Genomic DNA, 19,236 nt, shown 5'->3' on the forward strand with positions numbered 1-19,236 from the left:
AATGGTAGGCTAGGCGTAGGCATTTAGATTCACAATTGAGAATTAATCTTTTGTGTTGTTTATACCAGACTGCTACTAATAATACACCTGCTGTTCATGTTACTTGAATATTCCCAGAAAATTATCAACTAGTTATTCAGTTGAGTTAATTGTGATTTAAGGCTGCATACTGTATGAGAAATAGTGCTGCATCCCAAATGCCCTCAATATGAGATGTATGTAACGCTTTTGTTCAGACACATTAGCATCCATGCACTTTGGGGTTTAGAGTATAGGCAGGGCCATTCCCTGGCCTAAGAGCAGGATACAATGGTGGAGGGCAGAAGAATGTGATGCCCAGCTTGCAGGAGTTTGGCTGCATGGAGTTTCAGTGTGGGGAGGTAAAAGACCCAGGCTTTATAGGACACCTCACAGTGGTCCTCAAACTATGGCCCGTGGGCCACATATTGTATTTGTATCTGTTATGTTTCTTCATTGCAAAATAAGATATATGCAGTGTGCATAAGAATTCGTTCATAAGATGAAACTACGCCTGCCCAGTGGGGCCCAACTGTGAAAAATTGTGAGTGCTGCCTGTGTGTGTCTGTTTACTATCCTGTTGCATGAACCTCTTGGGAGTGGGCTGAAAAGAGGCTCCAGAAAGCTCGCTCTCCCAGAGGCCATTTCTGGGCAGAACACCAAGGAACTGCTCCATAATGTAAAAACCGGCTATGCTTTGTAGAAGCCAGGTTCCCTGTTTGTGACATCAGGCTGGGAAAATACACGAAACTACGCCTGCCCAGTGGGGCCCAACTGTGAAAAATTGTGAGTGCTGCCTGTGTGTCTGTCTACTATCCTGTTGCGAGAAACTCTTGGGAATGGGCCGAAAAGAGGCTCCAGCAGAGCACTTAGCGGCATTTCACTCTTTCTAAGAAAAGAACACCATCACAACAAGAAGAAAAAATCACACAAAGAACTGTGCTGGATCACTGAAGCCCAGCATTTCTCTCCGGACTGTCTTCTCTGCTGCATGCTCGGACCTAAGATTTGACCCTGTGTGAGGCTTCATCCCCAGAGGACTCCCCTCCCTTGGAGGCAAGTCGACCCATCCAGAAAGGGCGGAGCCAGAGGAGTGTGCTGCCTGCATCATTTAGCCAATGAATACCACCACAACACATAGAAAAACCCACAATACAAGTGTGACAATGGGGAAACAATGCAGGCCAGCACCAGACATAAAGAATGTAGATGACAATTCTGATGACCAGATAATGACCAACCAACTAATCAACCTCTCAGATAAGGACTTCAGACTAGCAATATGGAAGATGCTCAACGAACTCAAAGAAACCATGAATCGAGTTGAACGGAACACTAATAAGAACCAAGAAAATATGAAGACAGAAATCACAAAACTCCAAACTGAAATAACATGTCAACTAGCAGGCCTGAAAAACTCAGTAAACGAAGTGAATGACAAAATGGATGAGCTCTGGGACAGGGTATCAGAAGCTGAAAATAGACTTGGTACTGTGGAAGATGAGATAAATAATTATTCCATACAGCGGGAGAGATTAGAAAAAAATTAAAGCAAATGAACATAAAATGGAAAAATTAGTCAAAGAATGGGAACAGATGAAAATAGAAATCTATGATAAGCTCAACAGAAACAATATAAGAATAATTGAGTACCAGAGACCCAGGAAGAAAATTTCCAGGAAGAATCAATGGTCAACAACATCATTAAAGAGAAACTTCCAGAGCTAAAGAATATATGTGATCAAATCCTGCATGCTCGAAGAGTACCAACCAAAAGAGACCCCAGAAAAACCACCCCAAGACACATCCTAGTCACAATGACGAATCCCACATATAGAGACAGAATTCTGAAAACAGCAAGATCAAAAAGGGAAATTACATTCAAGGGAGTATCCTTGAGATTTACAGCAGACCTGTCACCAGAAACACTCAATGCCAGAAAGCAGTGGTGGGATATTCTGACAAGACTGAATGAAATGAATGCTTCACCTAGAATACTGTACCCAGCAAAACTCACTTTTTGGTTTGATGGAAGAATACATGGTTTCACAGACAAAAAACAGCTCAGAAACTTTACAGACTCAAAACTAGTCTTAAGAGAATTACCTAATTTAAGACAACATTAACCAAAAGGCACACCAAAATTCTATATAAAGATAGCATTAAATCCCAGGACAATTCTTTCTCTCAATGTCAGTGGACTAAATGCACCAGTTAAGAGACTCAGAGTTGCTAAATGGATCAAAAAACGCAATCCAACCTGCTGCCTACAAGAAACGCCCTGAATAGTCAGAACAAACATAGACTCAAAATAAAAGGCTGGTGAAAAATTATCCAAGCAAACAACACCCATAAAAAAGCTGGAGTGGCCATACTAATATCAGATAATGCAAACTTTATACTCAGGAAGGTTGTAAGGGACAAACATGGGCATTTTATATTAATCAAGGGGTATGTAGAGCAGGAAGAAATAACTCTCCTAAACATACACACCGAATGAGGGTCCAGCAAAATATTTAATACATCTGTTGACAAATCTGAAAAATAATATCAACAACAACACAATAATTGTGGAGGACCTCAACACGGCTTTGTCAAAACTGGATAGGTCAACCAGACTGAAACCCAAGAAGAATATACTAGACCTGAGGAGAGAAATGGAAGAAAGAGGCCTAGTGGATATATATAGGACACTCCATCCCCAGAAACCTGGATACACATTCTTCTCCAATGTACATGGGACATTCTCCAGGATAGACTACATGCTGGCACATAAAACATACCTCCATAATATCAAGAGGATAGAAATTTTACAGACTACCTTTGCTGACCACAAGGCTCTGAACTTATTTGTGAATTCCAAAGAAACTCAGAAGAAAAACATTAATACCTGGAAGTTAAACAGCCTCATACTCAATTGTGGGGAGCCCAGCTGATGGAACCTAGAACAAAGGTGTCTCAGAAATCCCTGACCTTGTTACCAACATGACCAGGGGCACCCATGCCCTGAGGACAAAGGAAATAGAAAAACACTATAATAAATTTAGGGGCCGGAGAGATAGCATGGAGGTAAGGCGTTTGCCTTTCATGCAGGAGGTCATCGGTTCGAATCCCGGCGCCCCATATGGTCCCCTGTGCCTGCCAGGAGCAATTTCTGAGCCTGGAGCCAGGAATAACCCCTGAGCACTGCCAGGTGTGACCCAAAAACCAAAAAAAAAAAAAAAAAACACTATAATAAATTTAAAGCAGCCCAATACACCCTGCCAGAGAGAAAATTACCCATCTAGAGCAACTTGCCTTTGTGTTAGCAAAAGATTAATGTGTTTACAGCTGATGTTTTATTTATGCTTGCTGAGTAAGATTTATAAGATACTGTTTGGTAAAGTTTTACATGCTTTCAGTACAAACATGTGCTCAGGTCTACCTCTTTACCCTTCCCTATTACCTGCCCTGAGCTTATGCTAATGAGTGCTTGCAATTGTAATTGGTGGAAACTTGTAACACACCTCCATGACGTATTTTGCATTTAAAAGCTGATCTCCCTGGGCAATAAACTCCCTTTTGAACAGCGTGAGTTGCCTTAAGGGTCTTTCTTACTAACTTCTTAAGTTTTCTTCACAGATCGACCTGCTCGAGTAAACCCACAAATTACTAGTGGCCCTCATTTCCACAACCCCGCAGGTTGGGGGTCCCTCACTGAGGGCCACACTCAATAACCAGTGGGTCCAAGATGAAATCAAGGAGGAAATCAAAATGTTCCTGGAAACAAATGACAATAAAGACACAAACTATCAGAACTTATGGGACACAGCAAAAGCAGTACTGAGAGGAAAAATTATAGTTTTGCAAGCACACATCAGGAAGGAAGAAGGGGCTTACCTGAGTAGCTTAATGACACAGCTAATAGAACTAGAAAGTGCTCAACAAAAGGACCCAAAAATAGGGAGACAGAAGGAAATAACAAAGCTGAGAGCAGAAATCAACGAAGTGGAAGCCCAAAAAACAATCCAAAAGATCAACGAAAGCAGAAGTTGGTTCTTGGAAAAAATAAACAAGATTGATACACCATTTGCAAAACTAACAAAGAAAAAGAGAGAGAGAAACTTGATAACTCGTATTAGGAATGAAAAAGGAGAGATCACTACTTATATGGCAGAGATTCAAAGGTAATCAGAAACTACTTTGAGAAACTCTACGCCACTAAAAATGAGAACCTGGAAGAAATGGATCAATTCTTGGACTCTTATAATCTTCCACGGTTGAAGAAAGAGGATGTAGCATATCTAAACACCCCCATCACCATTGATGAAATTAAAACGGTAATCAAATGTCTGCCCAAAAACAAAAGCACAGGCCCAGATGGATTCACTATATGAATTCTTTCAAACTTTCCCAGAGGAACTACTACCAATCCTGGCAAGACTCTTCCATGAAATTGAACAAATGGAAACACTTCCAATTAGCTTTTATGAAGCCAACATCACCTTGATACCTAAACCAGACAGAGATGCTACAAAAAAAGAAAATTACAGACCAATAACACTGATGAATGCAGATGCAAAGATCCTCAACAAAATCCTGGCAAATAGGATTCAATGCCTCATTAAGAAGATCATCCACCACGATCAAGTAGGTTTCATCCCAGGAATGCAAGGAGGGTTTAACATCCATAAATCTATCAACATAATACACAACATCAACAACAAGAAAAATAAAAATCACACGATCATATCAATAGATGTAGAGAAAGCATTTGATAAGCTCCAACACCCATTCTTGATCAAAACTCTCAGCAAGATGGGAATGGAAGGAACCTTTCTCAATATAGTTAAGGCCATCTACCACAAGCCAGTGGCAAATATTATCCTCAATTGAGAAAAACTGAAAGCCTTCCCTCTAAATTCTGGCACAAGACAAGGCTGTGCTCTCTCACCACTCCTATTCAACATAGCACTGGAAGTACTCACTATAGCGATTAGGCAAGAAAAACATATCAAGGGAATCCAGATAGAAAAGGAAGAAGTCAAGCTCTCACTGTTTGCAGATGACATGATACTCTACTTAGAAAACCCTAAAGACTCGACCAAAAAGCTTCTAGAAACAATAGACTCATATAGCAAGGTGGCAGGCAACAAAATTAACACACAAAATCCAATGGCCTTTCTTTACACCAATAGTAATAAGGAAGAAATGGACATTAAGAAAACAACCCCATTCACAATAGTGCCACACAAACTCAAATATCTTGGAATCAATTTGACTAAAAATGTGAAGGACCTATACAAGAAAACTATAAAACTCTGCTCCAGGAAATAAGAGAGGACACACGGAAATGGAAGCACATACCCTGCTCATGGATTGGCAGGATTAACATCATCAAAATGGCAATACTCCCCAAGGCATTATACAGATTTAATGCAATCCCTCTAAAGATACCCAGGACATTCTTCAAAGAAGTGGATCAGGCACTTTTTAAATACATTTGGAACAATAAACACCCTCGAATAGCTAAAGCAATCATTGGGAAAAAGAATATGGGAGGAATTACTTTCCCCAAATTTAAACTTTACTACAAAACAATAGTTATCAAAACAGCATGGTATTGGAATAAGGACAGGACCTCAGATCAGTGGATTAGGCTTGAATACTCAGAAAATGTTCCCCAGACATACAAACACCTAATTTTTGATAAAGGAGCAGGAAATCCTAAATGGAACAGGGAAAGCCTCTTCAACAAGTGGTGTTGGCACAACTGGCTAGCCACTTGCAAAAAATTGAACTTAGACCCCCAGCTAACATCATGTACGAAGGTAACATCCAAATGGATTAATGACCTCGATATCAGACCCAAAACCATAAGATATATAGAATAACACATAGGCAAAACACTCCAGGACATTGAGACTACAGGCATATTCAAGGAGTAAACTGCACTCCCCAAGCAAGTAAAAGCAGAGATTTACAGATCGGAATATATTAAGCTGAGAAGCCTCTGTACCTCAAAGGAAATAGCGACCTGGATATAAGATCCACCCAGTGAGGGGGAGAAACTATTCACCCAATATCCATCAGATAAGGGGCTAATCTCCAAAATATACAAGGCACTGACAGAAATTGACAAAAAAAAGTCTAATCCCATCAAAAATGGGGAGAAGATATGGACAGACATTTTGACAAAGAAGAAATACAAATGGCCAAAAGACACATGAAAAAATGCTCCACATCACGAATCATCAGGGAGATGCAAATCAAAACAACTATGAGGTACCACCTCACACCACAGAGAATGGCACACATCACAAAGAATGAGAATAAACAGTGTTGATGGGGATGTGGAGAGAAAAGAACCTAATCCACTGCTGGTGGGAATGCCGTCTAGTTCAACCTTTATGGAAAGAGATATGGAGATTCCTCAAAAAACTGAAAATTGAGCTCCCATATGATCCAGCTGTACCACTCCTAGGAATATACCCTAGGAACACAAAAATAAAATACAAACCTCCCCCCCTCCTTACACCTATATTCATTGCAGCACTATTTACCATAGCAAGACTCTGGAAACAACCAAGATGCCCTTCAACAGACGAATGGCTAAAGAAACTGTGGTACATATACACAATGGAATATTATGCAGCTGTCAGGAGAGATGAAGTCATGAAATTTTCCTATACATGGATGTACACAGAATCTATTATGCTGAGTGAAATAAGTCAGAGAGAGAGAGAAAAATGCAGAATTGTCTCACTCATCTATGGGTTTTAAGAAAAATGAAAGACATTCTTGCAATAATAATGTTCAGACACAAAAGAGAAAAGAGCTGCAAGTTCCAGCTCACCTCAGGAAGCTCACCACAAACAGTGATGTGTTTAGTTAGAGAAATAACTACATTTTGAACTGTCCTAATAATGAGAATGTATGAGGGAAATGGAAAGCCTGTCTAGAGTACAGGCGGGGGTCGGGTGGGGAGGAGGGAGATTTGGGACATTGGTGATGGGAATGTTGCACTCGTTATGGGTGGTGTTCTTTATATGACTGAAACCCAAACACAATCATGTATGTAATCAAGGTGTTTAAATAAAATATAAAAGAATTCTGACAATGATAATATGTAAGGTTAAGAAAAATTTAAAAGCTAGAATCAAATGAATGACAAAATATTCCATCCATCTGGAGGTATGATGCTGGGACTGAAAATTTCTTAAGATAATATATAGGCAGGAAGTAGATAAAAATATTGTTATGTTGACAGAGGCACGGCTGGGCTCAGAACACTCCGCATGCCAGGATTTCTGGTTTCCTTTGACTGGTATGTTGGGGGCTCTGGGCAGGACAGCTAGCCATAGGCCCCCTGGGCTGACCACTTAGTCCAGGGGAACAAGATCCCCCCCCCACACCAGGCGGGTCTCAGGGCCACGCCTGATTAATCGGGCCCTGGGGGGAGGGGGTGAGAAATTCCTCCCTATGCATCCAAAAACTACAGAGGCACGTCTGGGCTCAGAACACTCCGCATGCCAGGATTTCTGGGTTTCCTTTGACTGGTATGTTGGGGGCTCTGGGCAGGACAGCTAGCCATAGGCCCCCTGGGCTGACCATTTAGTCCAGGGGAACAAGATCCCCTCACACCAGGCTGGTCTTCAGGGCCACGCCTGGTTAATCGGGTCTGGGGGGAGGGGTGAGTAATTCCTCCCTATGCATCCAAAAACTACAGAACTGCGCGGGGGCACGGTATTCCTTATTCTTATGTTATGTTTTGCATATCCAGAATATTCATTTTTTATTCTGTCCTTTCACACACCCCTACAAAGCTCTTTTTTACTCCTTAACTCTCTAAGCCCCCCAAACTTCACTAACCTACATTACTCTTTTTAACTTTAGTAGTATACAATCCTAATCACAGACCAAAGGCATGCATTGTGTGTAACAACCCAAAACTGTTTCAAGATACATAAAATGGACACGTATTTCTTTAGAATATTTTGTGTTTTTTTCTCTGACAGCTATAATTTTTACTAAATGTTGTCTTATGCATTGACGATTCTAACCACTTTTTATCTTCTCTTTTTGAGCTGTTTAACAAGGAATTTTGGTGAAAGAGTCCCCCATTTTAATTCTTATAATTGAACCATATTATGGGAACCGTTGGAACTGTTCTTATGGCCCCCATATGCGCCAATAACACCATGTGGCATTGCTCCTTTTTTGCATAGGCACATTAAAATGGGAAAATACTATACATACAAATAAGATCCTATCTAATAGAGAATGGAACACACAAATCTTGTAGTGCAAAGTGACCTTACACCCTGAACATTGACATAACGACCTGGCACAGACCTCTGAAGAAAGGGCATTTTCCATTCACCCCTGAACCAGGGTAGCCATCCATGAAACATCCAGGCTGGTCTATAACATCACCTGGAACCAATCCTCTACCACGGAAGACCCTACACTGCTCAGACATTGACCTGCTCAAAAGAGACTTCCCTTAACACTGAGAAGACTTAACAACAACAACGACCTGCTTACAGGACAGGGCTCCCTGCATTGCCCTTTGATTGTAAGGTGAAATGAGAGGACACTCCACATCCTGACTTCAATGTAGGATATGAATATTCCAGGATCTTTAATACAGAAACATGATACCAACAACAGAGACTGTGTGAAAAATAAAAGTGTGTTGGCACTACAGACAGTGTCTTGGATTGGACGATCTAGCTTGCCTGGAGCCTAGAGTTGGTCTTGTGCCAGGAAACTTCAGGGGTCGGGTCTCTTTGTATTTAGGCCAAGGTTATTTCTTTCCATGCCTCTCATATTTTGGTGGGCCTATGCAAACAACAATTGCCACTCTAACACCATTTTTACTGTGCTCCTTTGACTCTAATCCTTAAAAAGAACCCACTTAAAATTTGAGGTTAACTTAAGCTAATATGCATGTATATGGAAATGTAAAAAAATACTATGCCTGTAATGTTTAAGGAGTTACGTATGTTTTATGGCTTTAGATTGCCTTGTGTGCTGTTAAGAAATATTATAATGTGTTACAATCTGGGGACTTGAGGGACAAAGTAATTGTACATGGATTCTGTCTTATTTATCTTAATGTTCTTTGGCTGAAATTTCAAAGTTAAGATATCAGCAAGGGGACTTCTGAGAATTATGTTATGGGTGATTGTCCTTCCACTGTAGCTTTACCTTGTCCTCTTTCTTTGCATCCTTGTTCTCATAATTAAAAATAAAAAATTAATAAATAATAAATATTGTTCTGTTTAGTATATTAATTTATTACACTGTAAAACTAGAAAATGATCAGCAAAATGAACCAAAAATATGTAGGCAGAAGAAAATAACGCTTAGACTAGAAATCAATGAAGTGGAAATCCAAAAAATCAATAAAAGCAACAGTTCTACTTTTGAAAAATAAACAAGATTGATAAACCACTAGCAAAACTCACAAAGAATGGGAGAAATAAATGAAAAGGGGAGATCACTACAGATACTACAGAGATTCAAATGGTAATCAGAGAATACTTTAAGGAACTCTATGACACAAGAGAACCTGGAAGAAGTGGATAAATTATTGAACTCTTACAATCTTCCACTGTTGAATCAAGATGATTTAGCCAATCTAAGCAGATCCATCATTACTGAAGAAATTAAAATGGTAATCAAAGGGGCCAGAGAGATAGCATGGATGTAAGTCATTTGCCTTGCATGCAGAAAGTCACTGGTTTGATTATCAGCATCCCATATGGTCCCCTGAGTCTGCCAGAAGCGATTTCTGAGCATAGAGCTGGGAGTAACCCCTGAGTACTGTCGGTGTGACCCAAAAACCAAAAAAAAAAAAAACCAAAAAAAAAAAACCAAGGTAATTAAAGTCTTCTCCCCCCCAAAAAAAGTAAAAGCCCAGGCCCAGATAGATTTACTAATGAATTCTTTCAAAACTTCAAAAGGAACTACTGCCAATCCTTTTCAGTCATTGTCATAAAATAGAAGAAACAGAAACACTCCCAAAGAGTTTTTATGAAACTAATACCAAAACCTAATACCCTAATACCAAAACTGACAGAGATGCTGCAAAAAAAGAAAACAACAGATCAATATCCCTGATGAATACAGTTGCAAAGATTCTCAACAAAGTTCTGGCGAATAGAATCCACCGCTTCATCAAGAAGATCATACACCATGACCAAGTAGGTTTCATTCCAAGAATACAAGAATGATTTAATATATGTAAATCCATCAACATAATACACCGTATCAACAAAAGAAAAAATAAAAATCTTATTATGTTGCACCATAACGAATTATTTCTATATTTCTAGAGATACATCGTCAGAAGGCCCACTAAGATGTTATCTTTTTAGTGCAAATGGCTGTTATGAAAACAGGAAATTTCACCAGAAATTTCATTTGTAAAGTTTCCCCAAGTATGGTGGCTGGACAAAATTCCTGAGAAATATCTTTGAGATTCATATTATGGTACAGACAACAAACATCTAATTGGCCTATAGATAATTCTCCCTTCTGCTGTATTGTAGTAAAACCTTTTATTTCCTAACATAAGGATTTTTACAGGTAAATACAGCCTTGATTAAATTTGTCTTTACCTGAAAAAAATCTCAGCACCAAAATAAAGACACTTCCATACAAGTTTTTTTCTCTTTCTTTAAAATGCCTTTGCAGTTTCTTCTTCATGGTAAATCTCTAAAAAAGACCTTGAGTACTTGTTAACTTTTTTTTGTTTGTTTTTTGTTTTTGGGTCACACCCCACTGCACTCAGGGATTACCCCTGGCTCTACGCTCAGAAATCGCTCCTGGCAGGCTCAGGGGAACCATATGGGTTGCCAGGATTCAAACCACCGTCCTGCATGCAAGGCAAACGCCCTACGTCCAAGCTATCTCTCTGGCCCCGTACTTGTTAACTTTTACCTCAGAATTTACATCTAAAAAGATTTGACCAGGATGTAGATTTGGACTGTTAAACTTTTATCAAAAAAAAAGAATAACTGGTACATCTTTTTTAGATATAGTTCGTCTTCTTCATTTTGACCTTTAAAAATGAAACCTCTCCCTTTAGAAATAGGAACTTGATAGAGAAATCCCACTCTTCACTAATCCTCTATTTTACATCTGAGGCTAGACTGCCAGGTACTGCTTTAAGATGTTAAAATACCTGTTCTCCTTAGGACTTTTACTTTATATTAGATATATTCAGGTCTGTGTACTATTCTAGCTGGGAAAATTGTTTTATTGTTAATCTGAGCTTTCTTTGTGAGCATTATTTTTATATCTGTGGCTGGCAATATACCTTGTTTATACATCTGTTCTGATATTAATCTCAGGATATACTTTTTCTCCCACATATATTGTGTGGCCTCTTTTTTTCTTCATATTTTGCTGCCTGTGCATCCACTCCCATTCAAAGAGATTCTCTAATGCAACAGGACCCAAAATCTACTCTGTGGAAATATGATAATATCAATAGATGCAGAGAAAGAATTCAACACTCATTCATGATAAAAACTCTCAACAAGATGGAAATGGAAAGAACTTTTCTCAATACAGTCCAGGCCATTTACCACAAGCCAATGGCAAATACTATTTTCAATGTAGATAAACTAAAAGCCCTTCCTCTAAAATCTGGTACAAGACAAGACTTCCCTCTCTCACCACTCCTATTCAAAATAGTACTGGAAGTATTTGCCATAGCAATTAGACAAGATAAAGGATATCAAGGGCATCCAGATAGGAAAGGAAGAATTCAAGCTCTCACTGTTTGCTGATGATATAGTATGATGACATGATACTATATTTAGAAAACCCTAAAGACTATATTAAAAAGCTTCTAGAAACAATAGATTCATATAGTAAAGTGGCAGGCTACAAAATTTACATGCAAAAATTAATAGCCTTCTTATACACCAACAATAATAGTGAAGAAATGGACATTAAAAACAATTCCATTCACATTAATGCCACAGAAACTCAAATACTTTGGAGTCAACTAAAGAGGTAAAGGACCTACACAAAGAAATCTCCAAAACACTGCTTCAAGAAATGAAAGAGGACACAGGAAATGGAGACACCTATCCTGTTCATGAATTGGGAGGATTATCATAATTAAAATGGCAATACTCCCAAAAGCATTGTACAGATTTAATGCAATCCCTCTAAGGATACCCATGGCATTCTTCAAAGAAGTAAATCAAACACTCCTGAAATTCATTTGGAACAACAAACACCCATGAATAGTTAGAGTAATCCTTGGGAAAAGGAATATGGGAGGCATCACTTTCCCCAACTTTAAGTTATACTACAAAGCAATTATCATTAAAACAACATGGTATTCAAATAAATACAGACCCTCAGATCAGTGGAATAGACTTGAATATTCAGAGAATGTTCCCCAAATATACAATAAACTAATCTTTGATAAAGGGGCAAGAAATGCATAATGGATCAAGAAAAGCCTCTTCAACAAGTGATGTTGGAACAACTGGTCAGCCATATGCAAAAAAACTAATTCAGACTTCCATCTATACCATACACAAAGGTCAGATCCAAATGGATTAAAGAGCTTGATTAGCAGACCCAAAACCATAAGGCAAATGGAAGAACACATAGGTAAAACACTCCATGACATTGAGACTAAAGACATTTCAAGGAGAAAACCTCACTCTCCAAACAATTGGAAGCAGAGATAAACAGATATGAATCTCAAAGGAAATAGTGATTAGGGTCCAAAAGCCACCCACATAATGAGAGAAACTATTCACCCAATACCGATCAGATAAGGGGCTAATATCTATATGTACAAGATACTGACAACTTAATAAAAAACACCTAACCCCATAAAAAATAGGGATAAGAAATGAACACTTCCTCAAAGAAGAAATACAGATGGCCAAAATACATATGTGACACATCACTAATCATCAGGGAAATGCAAATAAAAGCAACAATTGATGTAGCATCTCATGCCACAGAGACTGGCACATATCACAAAGAACAAGATCAATGCTGGTGGAGCTGTAGGGAGAAAGGAACTTATTTACTGCTGCTGGGAATGCTGTCTAGTTCAGCCTTTCTGGAAAACAATATGGAGATTCCTCACAAAACTGGAAATTGAGCTCCCATATGATCCAGCTATATTACTCCTAGGGATATACCCTAGGAACACAAAAACACAGTAAATAAAAAGTGCCTTCCTCACAGCTTAATTCATTGTAGTGTTATTCTAGCTACAACAGCCAGAATCTGGAAATAGCCTGACAACAGATTACTGGCTAAAAAAAAACTGTGGTACATATACACAAGGGAATACTATGCAGCCATAAAAATGAAGTTACGACATTTTCCTATACATGGATGGACATGAAGACTATTATGCTGAGTGAAATAAGTCATAGGGAGAGAGATAGATTTAGAATAGTCACACTCATCTATGAGTTTTAAGAAAATAAAAGACATTATTGTAATAATACCCAGAAACAATAGAGATGAGGGCTGGAACGACTGGCCCATGACATGAAGCTTACCACAAAGAGTGGTGAGTTCAGTTAGAGAAAAACCTACACTGATAAATATAATAATGGTAGTGAATGTGAGAAATAGAATGCCTGTCTAGAATACAGGCAAAGTGTGAGGAAGGAGGGAATTGAGTGGCATTGGTGGTGGGAATGTTGCACTGGTGAAGGGGTGTTCTCTTTTTTATAACTTAAACCCAACTACAAACATGTTTGTAATCATGGTGCTTAAATAAAAGTATGTTAAAATTAAAAGATTTTCATTTAAAGTATTACAGTATATTAAATATCACTTTCATCAGGAGGTTTTTATAAACAACATAGATTGATTATCTAGCTTTTAAACTACTGAGGATAAAAAGATTTAAAGTAAAATTCAGTCAATATAGGGGAGAGAACAAAACAGAAAAAGTGCGACAAAGGTAAAAGAAAAATATTACATTTAACTGAAAAACAGTAATTTTATTATATCAATTAAATTATTAAATTAAATATTTTTTTAGACTCAAAAGGAAAAGATCTGTCCTTGCACAATATTTGGTGACATATTAAGTCTATTATTTTAGATGAAAGAATAGAAAATAATGGTGGAAAATCCTAATCAATATAAAGTTGACATTATTTAATTTATGGTACATTATTTTAAAAATAGAGGCCACACTCCAATAGTATTCAGAGGATCCCCAGGCTCATATTACCCCTTAAGGTAAAAGTTTACCTAAAGATAAAGTTTATTACATAATGATATTTTAATTCAATGGGAACATATATATTTGAACTAAAAATTAATTTAAACTAAAGAATTTAAAACAAAATGAACAGAACTACAGGAAAAATTATCATTCTAGTAATTGAGTACATTTTTATCTCAATTAATTATAACATTCAAAATAGAAAAGCATTAAATGACACCATCAATGAGCTTTATTAAATGCTTATATAAGTATAATTTCATCTAAGAGTGGAGAATATATATTCTTTCAAATTTATATATAAGAACATTACAAAATTGAGCATTCTTGCTTACAGAGTAAGTTGTAGAGCTATTTAAATTGATGTTTCTGCATATATCAGAGTAGGGAATTCTGGGTTTCATTTTTAAACAAAAGCAATATCCTGGACAAACAGAATAAAATATTAAATAACTATATTGCAATCTAGTAAAAACTTACAGCTATGGAGAGCTTCATGAATAAAGAAGTTGATGCCTTCTAGAAGGAGAAAGTTGAGTGCTAGCTGTGACATTTAAAATAGTATACTTGCCATTCTCCATTTTCCCACATCAAGTATGAATCCTTGTTGCTGGTAACAAAGAGAGGGAGAGGGAGAGAGACAGAGAGAGACAGAGAGGGAGAGATAAGAGTCTTATTCTCAAAGAACTGTAGTTTTGTGCTTTGATCTAGCTGAAGGCTTCAAAAGAATTTGGACTTTGCCTTCAATTTGATTTGAAGCATTCCCATGGGCTAGGCTGGCCTTCTGGAATTTATTTCCAAGAATATTTAAAGATATAAGTATTGATTGCAGTAGACTGGGGGAAAGTGACAAAACAGTCTGAATAAGCAATATAAAGGTTAAAAAAACCCAACACACTCTAAAAACAAACCAGGAAGGAAAATATTGAGAAAGGAGATACATGGAGGGTTAAGACTTTTAAATGTTCCCATTAAATGTTCCCTGAGCAATCAAGAAGTTTGATTATACCAAAGGTTCACCACAAGTTCAGAACAAACTTGAAAGGAATTACACTTTCATCTCTGACTAATCTAGCATGAAGATAGAATTATAAATGACCAGGATAAGTACTGAGGAAATTTTCATATACAATACAAATCTGCAAAACTTGGAAAGAATCATTTTTCTCTTTCTCAAATTTCTTCTATGTTTGACTCTAATTGTTTAAGGAAATAATTGTCATTAGTTGACTCTAAAACTAATAGTTATCAAGTAGATAGTTGCCAGCGACCACACAACAATAAATATAGAGTATAGAAAAATACCATGTAAGCAGAGTACATTCAAAAACCCACACTGAGACACATTATAGTCAAATGAGAAAAGACAAAGAACCTTAAAAAGCAGCAAAAAAGAAGTTTTTAAATGTGTTCTTAATGACAGTAAAAGCGAATTTCAGAAATTATGGTGTTTCAGGCTGTAGTGATAGTACAGCAGCTACCTTGCAAGTGGCAGACCTGGGTTTATATAGATCTGCCCTACAATAAATACTAGTGAGTATTTTGGTATTAATGAAAGAACAGAACACAGTAACTTGAAGATACATGAAGAGCACTTTTAAAAGTAACTAGCAAAATTACTAACTACATTAGTAATTATAAAATCTAATGTTAATATTTTTTGAGGGGTATACCCAGCAGAGTTCAGGGGTTATTCCTGGCAGGCTGAAGAGACCAGATGGAAGCCGGAGATCACACTCAGGATGGTCACATGTAAGGCAAATGCCCTACCTGCTGTGTTATTTATTACCCAGGCCCCAGTGTTATTATATTTTTGACTTGTAACTCCACTTTTTCTAATATGTTAAAATAAAAATGCATAAACAATAATGATATATTTATGTCGATTGAACCAGTGTAAAACATTTTATTCATGAGAAAAATCAGAAAGGAAAATAGGAAATTAAAGAAGTATTTTGCATACCATTGAAAATAACTATATTATCCCAATCACATAATAAAGATTTTACTATTTCTGAATATAACCACTAAAATAAAATAAATAAATACAATGAAGAATGAGAGGGCTCAAAATGTTAAAGAAATGCCTTAATTTAAAGGAAATAAGAATAAAAATATGACATAAAGAATCCGCATGACAATGTGACAGAAGAAAGCTTTAAATTTTTTTAGGTTCTTGATATACTTTTAATTTTTTTTATAAAGCTCTGAAAACTTTTAATATTTTGCCCTTCCTGAAGCCGCATGCAGCCAAGATGCCTGCAAGTCCAAGGACCCCACTCTGTCCTACACCATCATATCTCATCCTTAGGCCAAGTATTAGCCTGGTCTTAGGTTGCTCTATCCTCTACCAGGGGTCCTCAAACTTTTTAAACAGGGGGCCAGTTCACTGTCCCTCAGACCATTGGAGGGTCTGACTATAGTAAAAACAAAAGTTATGAACGAATTCTTTTTTTTTAATCTGTCCTTATTTCTTTTCTTTACTATTTTTAACATATTTATTTAAACACATTGATTACATATATTATTGTGTTTGGTTTCAGTCATATAAAGAACACCACCCATCACCAATGCAACATTCCCATCACCAATGTCCCAAGTCTCCCTCCTCCCCACCCGACCCCCGCCTGTATTCTAGACAGGCTTTCCATTTCCCTCAAACATTCTCATTATTAGAACAGTTCAAAATGTAGTTATTTCTCTAACTAAACTCATCATTCTTTGTGGTGAGCTTCCTGAGGTGAGCTGGAACTTCCAGCTCTTTTCTCTTTTGTGTCTGAAAATTATTATTGCAAGAATGTCTTTCATTTTTCTTAAAACCCAAAGATGAGTGAGACCATTCTGCGTTTTTATCTCTCTCTCTGACTTATTTCACTCAGCAGAATACATTCCGTGTACATCCATGTATAGGAAATTTCATGACTTCGTCTCTCCTGACAGCTGCATAATATTCCATTGTGTATATGTACCACAGTTTCTTTAGCCATTCGTCTGTTGAAGGGCATCTTGGTTGTTTCCAGAGTCTTGCTATGGTGAATAGTGCTTCAATGAAAATAGGGGTAAGGAAGGGGTTTTTGTATTGTATTTTTGTGTTCGTAGAGAATATCCTTAGGAGTGTTAAAGCTGGATCGTATGGGAGCTTGACTTCCAGTTTTTAAAGGAATCTCCATATCGCTTTCCATAAAGGTTGAACTAGACGGCATTCCCACCAGCAGTGGATAAGAGTTCCTTTTTCTCCAACACTGTTTACTCTCATTCTTTGTGAAGTGTGCCATTCTCTGTGGTGTGAGGTGGTATCTCATCGTTGTTTTGATTTGCATCTCCCTGATGATTAGTGATGTGGAACATTTTTTCATGTGTCCTTTGGCCATGTGTATTTCTTCTTTGTCAAAGTGTCTGTTCATTTCTTCTCCCCATTTTTTGATGGGGTTAAATGTTTTTTTCTTGTAAAGTTCTGTCAGTGCCTTGTATATTTTGGAGATTAGCCCCTTATCTGATGGGTATTGGGTGAATAGTTTCTCCCACTCAGTGGGTGGCTCTTGTATCCTGGGCACTATTTCCTTTGAGGTGCAGAAGCTTCTCAGCTTAATATATTCCTATCTGTTAATCTCTGCTTTCACTTGCTTGGAGAGTGCAGTTTCCTCCTTGAAGATGCCTGTAATGTCCTGGAGTGTTTTGCCTATGTGCTGTTCTATATATCTTATGGTTTTGGGGCTGATATCGAGGTCTTTAATCCATTTGGATTTTACCTTCTTACATGATGTTAGCTGGGGGTCTAGGTTCAATTTTTTGCAAGTGGCTATCCAATTGTGCCAACACCACTTGTTGAAGAGGCTTTCCCTGCTCCATTTAGGATTTCTTACTCCTTTATCAAAAATTAGGTGGTTGCATGTCTGGGGAACATTTTCTGAGTATTCAAGCCTATTCCACTGATCTGAGGGCCTATCCTTATTCCAATACCATGCTGTTTTGATAACTGTTGCTTTGTAGTACAGTTTAAAGTTGGGGAAAGTAATTCCTCCCATATTCTTTTTCCCAATGATTGCTTTAGCTATTCAATGGTGTTTATTGTTCCAAATGAATTTCAAAAGTGTCTGATCCACTTCTTTGAAGAATGTCATTGGTATCTTTAGACGGATGGCATTAAATCTGTATAATGCCTTGGGGAGTATTGCCATTTTGATGATGTTAATCCTGCCAATCCATGAGCAGAGTATGCATTTCCATTTCCGTGTGTCCTCTCTTATTTCTTGGAGCAGAGTTTTATAGTTTTCTTTGTATAGGTCCTTCACATTTTTAGTCAAGTTGATTCCAAGATATTTGAGTTTGTGTGGTGCTATTGTGAATGGGGTTGTTTTCTTAATGTCCATTTCATCCTTATTACTATTGGTGTATAGAAAGGCCATTGATTTTTGTGTGTTAATTTTGTAGCCTGCCACCTTGCTATATGAGTCTATTGTTTCTAGAAGCTTTTTGATAGAGTCTTTAGGGTTTTCTAAGTAGAGTATCATGTCATCTGCAAACAGTGAGAGCTTGACTTCTTCCTTTCCTATCTGGATTCCCTTGATATACTTTTCTTGCCTAATCGTTATAGCAAGTACTTCCACTGCTATGTTGAATAGGAGTGGTGAGAGAGGACAGCCTTGTCTTGTGCCAGAATTTAGAGGGAAGGCTTTTAGTTTTTCTCAATTGAGGATAATATTTGCCACTGGCTTGTGGTAGATGGCCTTCACTATATTGAGAAAGCTTCCCTCCATTCCCATCTTGCTGAGAGTTTTGATCAAGAATGGGTGTTGGACCTTATCAAATGCTTTCTCTGCATCTATTGATATGATCATGTGGTTTTTATTTTTCTTGTTATTGATGTTGTGTATTATGTTGATAGAGTTACGGATGTTAAACCAGCCTTGCATTCCTGGGATGAAACCTACTTGATCGTAGTGGATGATCTTTTTAACGAGGCATTGAATACTATTTGCCAGGATTTTGTTGAGGATCTT

Source organism: Suncus etruscus, chromosome 1 (assembly GCF_024139225.1).
Source record: "Suncus etruscus isolate mSunEtr1 chromosome 1, mSunEtr1.pri.cur, whole genome shotgun sequence".
In the NCBI taxonomy this organism is placed as follows: domain Eukaryota; kingdom Metazoa; phylum Chordata; class Mammalia; order Eulipotyphla; family Soricidae; genus Suncus; species Suncus etruscus.